The sequence below is a fragment of the Hemitrygon akajei genome, chromosome 4 (genome assembly GCF_048418815.1).
Source record: "Hemitrygon akajei chromosome 4, sHemAka1.3, whole genome shotgun sequence".
NCBI classification, from domain to species: Eukaryota; Metazoa; Chordata; class Chondrichthyes; order Myliobatiformes; family Dasyatidae; genus Hemitrygon; species Hemitrygon akajei.
In genome coordinates, this window is record NC_133127.1 from 200,082,249 (window position 1) to 200,095,455 (window position 13,207).

Here is a 13,207-nt window from a genome sequence, read left to right on the forward strand (position 1 = left end):
GGTTGTATTGAGAGCATCCTGAGCAGCTGCATCACTGCCTGGTTCAGAAATTGCACCATCTCGGATCGCAAGACCCTGCAGCGGATAGTGAGGTCAGCCAAGAAGATCACCGGGATCTTTCTTCCCGCCATTACAGACATTTACACTACACGCTGCACCCGCAAATTAAACAGCATTATGAAGGACCCCACACACCCCTCATACAAACTCTTCTCCCTCCTGCCATCTGGGAAAAGGCACCGAAGCATTCAGGCTCTCATGATCAGACTATGTAACAGGTTCTTCCCCCAAGCCATCAGACTCCTCAATACCCAGAGTCTGGACTGACACCAACTTACTGCCCTCTACTGTGCCTATTGTCTTGTTTATTATTTATTGTAATGCCTGCACTGTTTTGTGCACTTTATGCAGTCCTGGATAGGTCTGTAGTCTAGTGTAGTTTTTCTCTGTGTTGTTTTCACGTAGTTCAGTGTAGTTTCTGTAGTTTCATGTAGCACCATGGTCCTGAAAAACGTTCTCATTTTTACTGTGTACTGTATCAGCAGTTATGGTCGAAACGACATTAAAAAGTGACTTGACTTGGCTATCCTTTCTGACTCTGCATCCCTAATGATTTGATACTCAGCCTGTTGGCCACAACTAAGACCCATCACCTGCCTGCCCCTCCTGACATTCTGACTGCACGCTATCTTTACTTTTATACCATGCCCCATCCTGAGTCCCTTCACTCCGGTTCCCAACCTTCTGCCAAATTAGTTTAAACCCTCTCCAACAGCTCTAACAAACCTGCCTGTGATAATATTGGTCCCCCTCAGGTTCAGATGCAACTTGTCACTTTTGAATAGGTCATATCTCCCTCAGATGAGATCCCAATTATCAAAGAACCCAAAGCCCTGCCCCCTGCACCAGCTTCTCAGCCACACATTTATCTGCCAAATTATCCTGTTTCCACCCTCACTGGCACGTGGCACAGGCAGCAATCCAGGAATTACTACCCTGGAGGTTCTGATTCTCAGCTTTCTGCCTAGTTCTCTAAATTATCTCTTCAGGACCTCTTTGCTTTTCCTTCCTTTCTCACTGGTACCAATATGTACCAAGACATCTGGCTGCTCTCCCTCCCTCTCCAAAATCTGAGATGCCTCTGACCCTGGTACCTGGAAGGCAACATACCCTCTGGGTGTCCCATCCATGCCCACAGAACCTGCTCCCCTGACTATTGAGTCCCCTGTCACTACCACTCCCTTCTTCTCTCTCTTTCCCTTCTGCACCATGGACCCATGCTTGGTTGCTGTAACCCGGTCACCAGGGCATTCTCCCGGGTAGTCATCCCCCACAAAAGTATCCAAAGTGGTATACTTGTTTTCGAGGGGAATGGCCACGGGGTGCTCTGCTCTAACTGCCTATTCACATTTCTCCTGATGGTCCCCCAGCTACTCGCCTCCTGTAACTTACTTCCCTGTAATTATCTCCTCACTCTCCCGTACAGGCCGAGGGTCCAGATCCCTAACACGGTCTTCAAGGAGCTGCAGCCGGATGCACTTCACGCAGACGTAGTTCCCTGGGAGTGAGAGAAAATAAAAGGGAACCTTAACAGAAACTTAACCAGAAACAACGCCTCTGTCGAGCCTTGGGATAGGACAAATGGTAAAATAGTAAAGATATCACGCAGTCAGACCATGGATAGTCATGTGATGGGACATAGTCGCAGACAGTATCAGTGCATTAGGGATGCAGAATCAGAAAGGGTAGCAAACACAGTACTCAAGGTATTGTATCTCAATGCAAGGAGTATAAGAAATAAGGTGGATAATCTTGTTGCACAATTACAGATCGTCAGGTATGATGTTGTGGCAATCACTGAACCATGGCCGAAGGATGGTTATAGTTAGGAGCTGAATGTCCAAGGTTACACATTGTAGTCGAGGGATAGGAAGGTAGGCAGGGGGGAAGGTGCGGCTCTACTGGTAAAGAATGGCATCAAATCAGTAGAAAGGTATGACATAGGATCGGAAGATGTTGAATCCTTGTGGGTTGAGTTAAGAAATTGCAAAGGTAAAAGGATGCCGATGGCAGTTATATACAGTGGCTGGGAGGTGGACCACAGATTACACCAGGAAATAGAAAAGGCGTGTCAAAGGGGTAATGTTACACTAATCAGGTTGGAAATGGATCTCAAGAGAGTGAGTTTGTTGAATGACTACGAGATGGCTTTTTAGAACAGTTTGTCATTGAGCCTAAGAGGGCAACAGCTATACTGGATTGGGTGTTACGTAATGAACTGGAGGTGCTATATGGAACATAGATCACAGAAACCTACAGCACATTACCAGCCCTTCGGCCCACAATGTTGTGCCAACCAAGTAACCTACTCTACAGACTGCTGAGAATTTCCCTGGCACATAGGTCTCTATTTTTCTAAGCTCCATGTACCTATCTAAAAGTCTCTTAAAAGACCCCATTGTATCCACTTAACCATGACATCCCCTCAGTACCTATTTCCAATCACCTTAAAACTATGCCCCCTCGTGTTAGCCATTTCAGCCCTGGGAAAAAGCCTCTGGCTATCCACACAATCGATGCATCTCATCATCTTGTACACTTCTATCAGGTCACCTCCATGGCTCCAAGGAGAAAAGGCCAAGAATACTCAACCTACTCTCATAAGATACACCCTCCAATCCAGGTAACATCCTTGTAAATCTCTGCACTCTCTCTATATATCCACATCCTTCCTGTAGTGAGGTGACCAGAACTGAACACAGTACTCCAAGTGGGGTCTGACCAAGCTGTAACATTACTTCACGGCTCTTGATCTCAATCCCACAATTAATGAAGGCCAATACACCGTACGCCTCAGTCCTCCAAACTATCCACAACATTCCCAGCAAACTTACTAACCCATCCCTCCACTTCCTCATCCAGGTCATTTATAAAATCACAAAGAGGAGGGGTCCCAGAACAGATCCCTGCAGAACACCACTGGCTACTAACCTCCGTGCAGAACACGAACCATCCACAATCACCCTTTGCCTTCTGTGGTCAAGTCAATTCTGGATCCACAAAGCAATGTCCCCTTGGATCCCATGTCTCCTTACTTTCTGAATGAGTCTTGCATGGGGAACCTTATCAAATGCCATACTGAAATCCATATACACTACATCCACAGCTCTACCTTCAAGGGAGATTAAGGTAAAAGAACCCTTAGGAGACAGTTGAGTTCAACTTGAAATTTGGTAGGGAGAAAGTGAAGTCTGATGTAACAGTATTTCAGTGGAGTAAGGGAAATTACAGTGGTATGAGAGAGGAGTTGGCCAAAGTAAATTGGAAGGAGCTGCTGGCAGGGATGTCATAAGAACAACAATGGCGTATGTTTCTGGGGGAAATGAGGAGGGTGCAGGAACATGTGTATTCCATAAACAAAGAAATACTCAAATGATAAAATAGTACAGCCGTGGCTGACAAGGGAAGTCAAAGCTAAAATAAAAGCAAAAGAGAAGGCATCCAACAAAGCAAAAATTATAACCATATAACCATATAACAATTACAGCACTGAAACAGGCCATCTCGGCCCTTCTAGTCCATGCCAAACGCTTACTCTCACCTAGACCCACTGACCCGCACTGAGCCCATAACCCTCCATTCCTTTCCTGTCCATATACATATCCAATTTTACTTTAAATGACAATACCGAACCTGCCTCTACCACTTCTACTGGAAGCTCGTTCCACACAGCTACCACTCTCTGAGTAAAGAAATTCCCCCTCGTGTTACCCTTAAACTTTTGCCCACTAAAGGATAGAACAAGATGTGGAGTCCATGGCCTGTGTGAGGGACGTGGCGTTCAAAGGTGATCCTGGGGGTCAGAGATAGTTCAGACAGACAGGATCCTGGAGTTCATGGACAGACAGGATCCTGGAGTTCATGGCCTGTGTGAGGGACGTGGCGTTCAAAGGTGATCCTGGGGTTCAGAGATAGTTCAGACAGACAGGATCCTGGAGTTCATGGACAGACAGGATCCTGGAGTTCATGGACAGACAGGATCCTGGAGTTCATGGACAGGCAGGATCCTGGAGTTCATGGACAGGCAGGATCCTGGAGTTCATGGCCAGGCAGGATCCTGGAGTTCAGGCAAGGCAGGATCTTGGAGTTCATGGACAGGCAGGATCCTGGAGTTCATGGACAGGCAGGATCCTGGAGTTCATGGACAGGCAGGATCCTGGAGTTCAGGCAAGGCAGGATCCTGGAGTTCATGGACAGACAGGATCCTGGAGTTCATGGACAGACAGGATCCTGGAGTTCATGGACAGACAGGATCCTGGAGTTCATGGACAGGCAGTATCCTGGAGTTCAGGCAAGGCAGGATCCTGGAGTTCATGGCCAGACAGGATCCTGGAGTTCATGGCCAGACAGGATCCTGGAGTTCATGGCCAGGCAGGATCCTGGAGTTCATGAACAGACAGGATCCTGGAGTTCATGGACAGACAGGATCCTGGAGTTCATGGACAGGCAGTATCCTGGAGTTCAGGCAAGGCAGGATCCTGGAGTTCATGGCCAGACAGGATCCTGGAGTTCATGGCCAGACATGATCCTGGAGTTCATGGCCAGGCAGGATCCTGGAGTTCAGGCAAGGCAGGATCCTGGAGTTCATGGACAGGCAGGATCCTGGAGTTCATGGACAGGCAGGATCCTGGAGTTCAGGCAAGGCAGGATCCTGGAGTTCATGGACTGGCAGGATCCTGGAGTTCAGGCAAGGCAGGATCCTGGAGTTCATGGCCAGGCAGGATCCTGGAGTTCATGGCCAGGCAGGATCCTGGAGTTCATGGCCAGACAGGATCCTGGAGTTCATGGACAGACAGGATCCTGGAGTTCAATAAGGCAGGATCCTTGAGTTCATGGCCAGGCAGGATCCTGGAGTTCAGGCAAGGCAGGATCCTGGAGTTCATGGACAGGCAGGATCCTGGAGTTCATGGACAGGCAGGATCCTGGAGTTCAGGCAAGGCAGGATCCTGGAGTTCATGGACTGGCAGGATCCTGGAGTTCAGGCAAGGCAGGATCCTGGAGTTCATGGCCAGACAGGATCCTGGAGTTCATGGCCAGGCAGGATCCTGGAGTTCATGGCCAGGCAGGATCCTGGAGTTCATGGACAGGCAGGATCCTGGAGTTCATAGCCAGGCAGGATCCTGGAGTTCATAGCCAGGCAGGATCCTGGAGTTCATGGACAGGCAGGATCTTGGAGTTCATGGACAGGCAGGATCCTGGAGTTCAGGCAAGGCAGGATCCTGGAGTTCATGGCCAGGCAGGATCCTGGAGTTCATGGCCAGACAGGATCCTGGAGTTCAGGCAAGGCAGGATCCTGGAGTTCATGGACAGACAGGATCCTGGAGTTCATGGACAGGCAGGATCCTGGAGTTCATGGACAGGCAGGATCCTGGAGTTCATGGCCAGGCAGGATCCTGGAGTTCAGGCAAGGCAGGATCTTGGAGTTCATGGCCAGGCAGGATCCTGGAGTTCATGGCCAGGCAGGATCCTGGAGTTCAGGCAAGGCAGGATCCTGGAGTTCATGGACAGACAGGATCCTGGAGTTCATGGACAGACAGGATCCTGGAGTTCATGGACAGGCAGTATCCTGGAGTTCAGGCAAGGCAGGATCCTGGAGTTCATGGCCAGACAGGATCCTGGAGTTCATGGCCAGACAGGATCCTGGAGTTCATGGCCAGGCAGGATCCTGGAGTTCATGGACAGACAGGATCCTGGAGTTCATGGACAGACAGGAACCTGGAGTTCATGGACAGGCAGTATCCTGGAGTTCAGGCAAGGAAGGATCCTGGAGTTCATGGCCAGACAGGATCCTGGAGTTCATGGCCAGACAGGATCTTGGAGTTCATGGACAGGCAGGATCCTGGAGTTCATGGACAGGCAGGATCCTGGAGTTCAGGCAAGGCAGGATCCTGGAGTTCATGGACAGACAGGATCCTGGAGTTCATGGACAGACAGGATCCTGGAGTTCATGGACAGACAGGATCCTGGAGTTCATGGACAGGCAGTATCCTGGAGTTCATGGCCAGACAGGATCCTAGAGCTCATGGCCAGACAGGATCCTGGAGTTCATGGCCAGGCAGGATCCTGGAGTTCAGGCAAGGCAGGATCCTGGAGTTCAGGCAAGGCAGGATCCTGGAGTTCATGGCCAGACAGGATCCTGGAGTTCATGGCCAGACAGGATCCTGGAGTTCATGGCCAGACAGGATCCTGGAGTTCATGGCCAGGCAGGATCCTGGAGTTCAGGCAAGGCAGGATCCTGGAGTTCATGGCCAGGCAGGATCCTGGAGTTCATGGACAGACAGGATCCTGGAGTTCATGGACAGACAGGATCCTGGAGTTCATGGACAGACAGGATCCTGGAGTTCATGGACAGACAGGATCCTGGAGTTCATGGCCAGGCAGGATCCTGGAGTTCAGGCAAGGCAGGATCCTGGAGTTCATGGCCAGGCAGGATCCTGGAGTTCATGGACAGGCAGGATCCTGGAGTTCATGGACAGACAGGATCCTGGAGTTCATGGACAGACAGGATCCTGGAGTTCATGGACAGACAGGATCCTGGAGTTCATGGACAGGCAGTATCCTGGAGTTCAGGCAAGGCAGGATCCTGGAGTTCATGGACAGACAGGATCCTGGAGTTCATGGACAGACAGGAATCTGGAGTTCATGGACAGGCAGGATCCTGGAGTTCATGGACAGGCAGGATCCTGGAGTTCAGGCAAGGCAGGATCCTGGAGTTCATGGACAGGCAGGATCCTGGAATTCATGGCCAGGCAGGATCCTGGAGTTCAGGCAAGGCAGGATCCTGGAGTTCATGGCCAGACAGGATCCTGGAGTTCATGGCCAGGCAGGATCCTGGAGTTCAGGCAAGGCAAGATCCTGGAGTTCATGGCCAGGCAGGATCCTGGAGTTCATGGCCAGGCAGGATCCTGGAGTTCATGGCCAGAGAGGATCCTGGAGTTCAGGCAAGGTAGGATCCTGGAGTTCATGGACAGGCAGGATCCTGGAATTCATGCCCAGGCAGGATCCTGGAGTTCATGGCCAGACAGGATCCTGGAGTTCATGGCCAGACAGGATCCTGGAGTTCATGGCCAGGCAGGATCCTGGAGTTCATGGACAGACAGGATCCTGGAGTTCATGGACAGACAGGATCCTGGAGTTCATGGACAGACAGGATCCTGGAGTTCATGGCCAGGCAGGATCCTGGAGTTCAGGCAAGGCAGGATCCTGGAGTTCATGGCCAGGCAGGATCCTGGAGTTCATGGACAGACAGGATCCTGGAGTTCATGGACAGACAGGATCCTGGAGTTCATGGACAGACAGGATCCTGGAGTTCATGGACAGGCAGTATCCTGGAGTTCAGGCAAGGCAGGATCCTGGAGTTCATGGACAGACAGGATCCTGGAGTTCATGGACAGACAGGAATCTGGAGTTCATGGACAGGCAGGATCCTGGAGTTCATGGACAGGCAGGATCCTGGAGTTCAGGCAAGGCAGGATCCTGGAGTTCATGGACAGGCAGGATCCTGGAATTCATGGCCAGGCAGGATCCTGGAGTTCAGGCAAGGCAGGATCCTGGAGTTCATGGCCAGACAGGATCCTGGAGTTCATGGCCAGGCAGGATCCTGGAGTTCAGGCAAGGCAGGATCCTGGAGTTCAGGCAAGGCAGGATCCTGGAGTTCATGGCCAGGCAGGATCCTGGAGTTCATGGCCAGGCAGGATCCTGGAGTTCATGGACAGACAGGATCCTGGAGTTCAGGCAAGGCAGGATCCTGGAGTTCATGGACAGGCAGGATCCTGGAATTCATGGCCAGGCAGGATCCTGGAGTTCAGGCAAGGCAGGATCCTGGAGTTCATGGCCAGACAGGATCCTGGAGTTCATGGCCAGGCAGGATCCTGGAGTTCAGGCAAGGCAGGATCTTGGAGTTCATGGCCAGGCAGGATCCTGGAGTTCATGGCCAGGCAGGATCCTGGAGTTCATGGCCAGGCAGGATCCTGGAGTTCATGGCCAGGCAGGATCCTGGAGTTCATGGCCAGACAGGATCCTGGAGTTCATGGCCAGGCAGGATCCTGGAGTTCAGGCAAGGCAGGATCTTGGAGTTCATGGCCAGGCAGGATCCTGAAGTTCATGGCAGGCAGGATCTTGGCTAGGCTAGAGGATGGGTCTATGGGACAAGGAGTGCTGGGAGGATAGCACCTTGGGCAGGCCGCATAACTCCTGGGCAAGGCCTGGCCTCCCAGGCAGGAACACAGGGGCCTGGGCAAGTCGCGGGACACCTGGGCAGGATGCGGGGCACAACCCGTCAGAAGTGAGGGGTAGGAAAGGGCAGAGTCCCCCGCCAGGCAAAGCAGTCTGGCCTGCTTACCTGATGGAGGCAAGGAATAGGAAGGGGCAGAGTTTCCTCGCCAGGCAACGGCAGTTCAGCCTGCTTACCCAACGGAGGTAAGGGATAGGAAGGGGCAGAGTTTCATCGCCGGGCAACGGCAGTTCAGCCTGCTTACCCTACGGAGGTAAGGGATAGGAAGGGGCAGAGTTTCCTCGCCGGGCAACAGCAGTTCAGCCTGCTTACCCAACGGAGGTAAGGGATAGGATGGGAGCTCGGTCCAGGGTGACTCAGAGACTGACTCACAGAACTAGTTGATTAACGGTGGGTACTCCAAGCTGGGGCATACAGGACGAACAGAATGAAACCGGTCAAACAGAACAAGCAGGGCAAACTTAAATGAACAGGTCAGAACAGGATAAATAGGGCGACCAGCACAAACAGGACAACCAGGTCGAAACAGGATAGACAGGCGAACATCACGACAGCGTGAACAAGGCAAACTGGATGGACCAGCACATACAAGACAAACAGGACAACCCCCAACTACACTCAGTCCCAGAGCCCCTTATATACACCTGCCACGATAATCCATAGGTGTGATCAATTGGGCTCAAGGGTGAAAGGAGGGATGGCTACAAGACCCGGAGTCCGCTGACTGGATCAAGACCCGGAATGCGGGCTCCGGACCGGACCATAACACCCTGTCTCTCCAGATAATTATATATACCATCTCCAAGAATACTTTCCACTAATTTATCCACCACTGACGTCAAACGTACAGACCGATAATTGCTAGGTTTACTCTTAGAACCCTTTTTAAACAATGGAACCACATGAGCAATACGCCAATCCTCCGGCACCATCCCCATTTCTAATGACATTTGAAATATTTCTGTCAGGGCCCCTGCTATTTCTACAGCAACTTCCCTCAAGGTCCTAGGGAATATCCTGTTAGGATCTGGAGATTTATCCACTTTTATATTCCTCAAAAGCACCAGTACTTCCTCCTCATTAATCATCACAGTTTCCATAACTTCCCTACTCATTTCCCTTACCTTACACCAGGGGTGTCAAACTCATTTTAGGTCACGGGCCGGATTGAGCAAAATGCAGCTTCATGCGGGCCGGATCAGTCGGACGCGTGCGAACTCAGCTTTCGTTGCCTCTGTTTTTTCAGCCTGCTCTCATGTGTCTTAGTCTCTGCTATAACTACAAAGTGTTTTTTACAAATTCTGTTTCTTATGAAGAAGACTGCCGAATAAACACTAAAAACCCTGAAAACCTGGTACCTAAATAAACTCAGCATTAGCCATATCATACGCCATAGGCGCTTCGATTACTGGGGCAGCTTTAATAGTAATTAGATATTATCTCGCGGGCCAAAGATAATTCCACCGCGGGCCGGATTTGGCCCACGGGCCCTGAGTTTGACATATATGCCTTACACAATTCAATATTCTTCTCCTTAGTGAATACCAAAGAAAAGAAATCTCCCCCATCTCTTTCGGCTCCACACACAGCTGTCCACTCTGATTGTCTAAGGGACCAATTTTATCCCTCACTATCCTTTTGCTATTAATATAACTGTAGAAACCCTTCAGATTTATTTTCACCCTACTTGCCAAAGCAACCTCATATCTTTTAGCTTTTCTAATTTCTTTCTTAAGATTCTTCTTACATTCTTTATATTCCTCGAGCACCTCATTTACTCCATGCTGCCTATATTTATTGTAGATATCTCTCTTTTTCCTAACCAAGTTTCCAAAATCCCTTGAAAACCATGGCGCTCTCAAACTTTTAACCTTTCCTTTCAACCTAACTGGAACATAAAGATTCTGTACCCTCAAAATTTCACCTTTAAATGACCGCCATTTCTCTATTACATCCTTCCCATAAAACAAATTGCCCCAATCCACTCCTTCTAAATCCTTTCGCATCTCCTCAAAGTTAGCCTTTTTCCAATCAAAAATCTCAACCCTGGGTCCAGTCCTATCCTTCTCCATAATTATATTGAAACTAATGGCATTGTAATCACTGGACCCAAAGAGCTCCCCAACACATACCTCCGTCACCTGACCTATTTCATTCCCTAACAGAAGATCCAACACTGCCCCTTCTCTAGTTGGTACCTCTATGTATTGCTGCAAAAAACTATCCTGCACACATTTTACAAACTCCAAACCATCCAGCCCTTTTACAGTATGGGCTTTCCAGTCTATGTGTGGAAAATTAAAATCTCCCACAATCACAACCCTGTGGTTACTACAAATATCTGCTATCTCCTTGCAAATTTGCTCCTCCAATTCTCGCTCCCCATTAGGTGGTCTATAATACACCCCTATAAGTGTTACTACACCTTTCCCACTCCTTAATTCCACCCAAATAGTCTCCCTAGATGAGCCCTCTAACCTATCCTGCCAGAGCACCGCTGTAATATTTTCTCTGACAAGCAATGCAACACCACCTCCTCTTGCCCCTCCGTTTCTATCACACCTGAAGCAATGAAATTCAGGAATATTTAGATGCCAATCACACCCCTCCTGCAACCATGTTTCACTAATAGCTACTACATCATATTTCCAGGTATCAATCCATGCTCTAAGCTCATCCACCTTTCTTACAATGCTCCTAGCATTAAAATAAATGCATTTAAGAAATTTTCCACCTCTTCCTCTCTATTTATCTCTAACAGTACAAAGAACTTTACTGTCTTCTTTTTCTTCCTTCTCCCATACATCTGTTCCTACACTCTGGTTCCCCTCCCCCCTCGTATCTAGTTTAAATCCACTGGAGCCTCTCTAGCAAATCTACCTGCAAGAATATTTATCCTCCTCCAGTTCAGATGTAAACCATCCTGCCGGAACAGGTCCCACCTCCCCTGGAAAACTGCCCGATTATCTATAAATCTGAAGCCTCCCTCCTGCACCATGTCTTCAACCACGTATTGATCTGCACTACCTTACTATTTCTAAACCCACCTGCATGTGGCACTGGTAGCAATCCTGAGATTGCTATCCTGGAGGTCCTGTCCTTTAACTTGGCACCTAGCTCCCTAAACTCACCTTTCAGGACCTCCTCACTCTTCCTACCCACGTCATTGGTCCCTACATGGACTACGACATCTGGCTGCTCACCCTCTCTCTTGAGAATACTGAGAACTCGATCCAAGATATCGCGGACCCTGGCACCAGGGAGGCAACAGACCATCCAGGATTCTCGATCTCTTCCACAGAACCTCCTATCTGTCCCCCTAACTATCGAATCCCCTTTCACTACTGCTGTCCTCTTTTCCCTCCTTCCCTTCTGAGCTGAGGGTCCAGTCTCGGTGCCAGAGACACAGGTATACTTATTGTTAATGGGAACGGCCACAGGGGTGCTCTGTTCATTTCGTCTATTCCCCTTCCCTCTCCTGACAGTCACCCAACTACCTGTCTCCTGACTCCTAGGGGTGACTATCTCCCTGAAACTCCTGTCTATTTCTGCCTCTGCCTCGGGAAACAACTTTGGAAAACAAAGTTTGTCACATTCACTCTGTCCATGCCTTTCAACATTCGAAATGTTTCTATGAGGTCCCCCTTCATTCTTCTAAACTCCAAGGAGTACAGTCCAAGAGCGGTCAAACGTTCCTCATATGTTAACCCTCTCATTCCCAGAATCATTCTAGTGAATCTTCTCTGAACCCTCTCCAACGTCAGCACATCCTTTCTTAAATAAGGAGCCCAAAACTGCACACAATATTCCACATGAGGTCTTACCAGTGCCTTATAGAGCCTCAACATCACGTCCCTGCTCCTATACTCTACTCCTCTAGAAATGAATGCCAACGTTGTATTCGCCTTCTTCACCACCAGCTCAGCCTGGAGGTTAACCTTAAGGATATCCTGCACGAGGACTCCTAAGTCCCGTTGCATCTCAGAACTTTGAATTCTCTCCCCATTTAAATAATAGTCTGCCCATTTATTTCTTTTACCGAAGTGCATGACCGTACACTTTCTGACATTGTAATTCATTTGCCACTTCTTTGCCCATTCCCCCAAACTATCCAAGTCTCTCTGCAGACTCTCTGTTTCCTCAGCACTACCGGCCCCTCCTCCTATCTTTGTATCATCAGCAAACTTAGCCACAAAACTATCTATTCCATAATCCAAATCGTTGTTATACAACGTAAAAAGAAGCGGCCCCAACACGGTCCCCTGTGGAACACCACTTCTAACAGGCAGCCAACCAGAATGGGATCCCTTTATTCCCACTGTTTCCTGCCAATTAGCCAACGCTCTATCCACGTATGTAACTTTCCCATAATTCCATGGGCTCTTATCTTGTTTAGCAGCCTCATGTGCGGCACCTTGTCAAAGGCCTTCTGAAAATCCAAATACACAACATCCACTGCATCTCCCTTGTCTAGCCTACTTGTAATTTCTTCAAAAAATTGCGCTAGGTTTGTCAGGCAGGATTTTCCTTTAAGGAAACCATGCTGAGTTCTGCCTATCTTGTCATATGCCTCCAGGTACTCCATAACCTCATCCTTGACAATCGACTCCAACAACTTCCCAACCACTGATGTCAAGCTAACAGGTCTATAATTTCCTTTTTGCTGCCTTGCCCCCTTAGCGGAGTGACATTTGCAATCTTCCAGTCCTCCGGAACCATGCGAGAATCTATCATTGCTAATGCCTCCGCAGTCTCCACAGCTACTTCCTTCAGAACACGAGGGTGTATTCCATCTGGTCCGGGAGATTTATCTACCCTGAGACTAATCAGCTTCCTGAGTACTTTCTCTGTCATAATTGTGACTGTGCACACATCTCTTCCCTGACACCCTTGAGTGTCCAGTATACTGCTGAT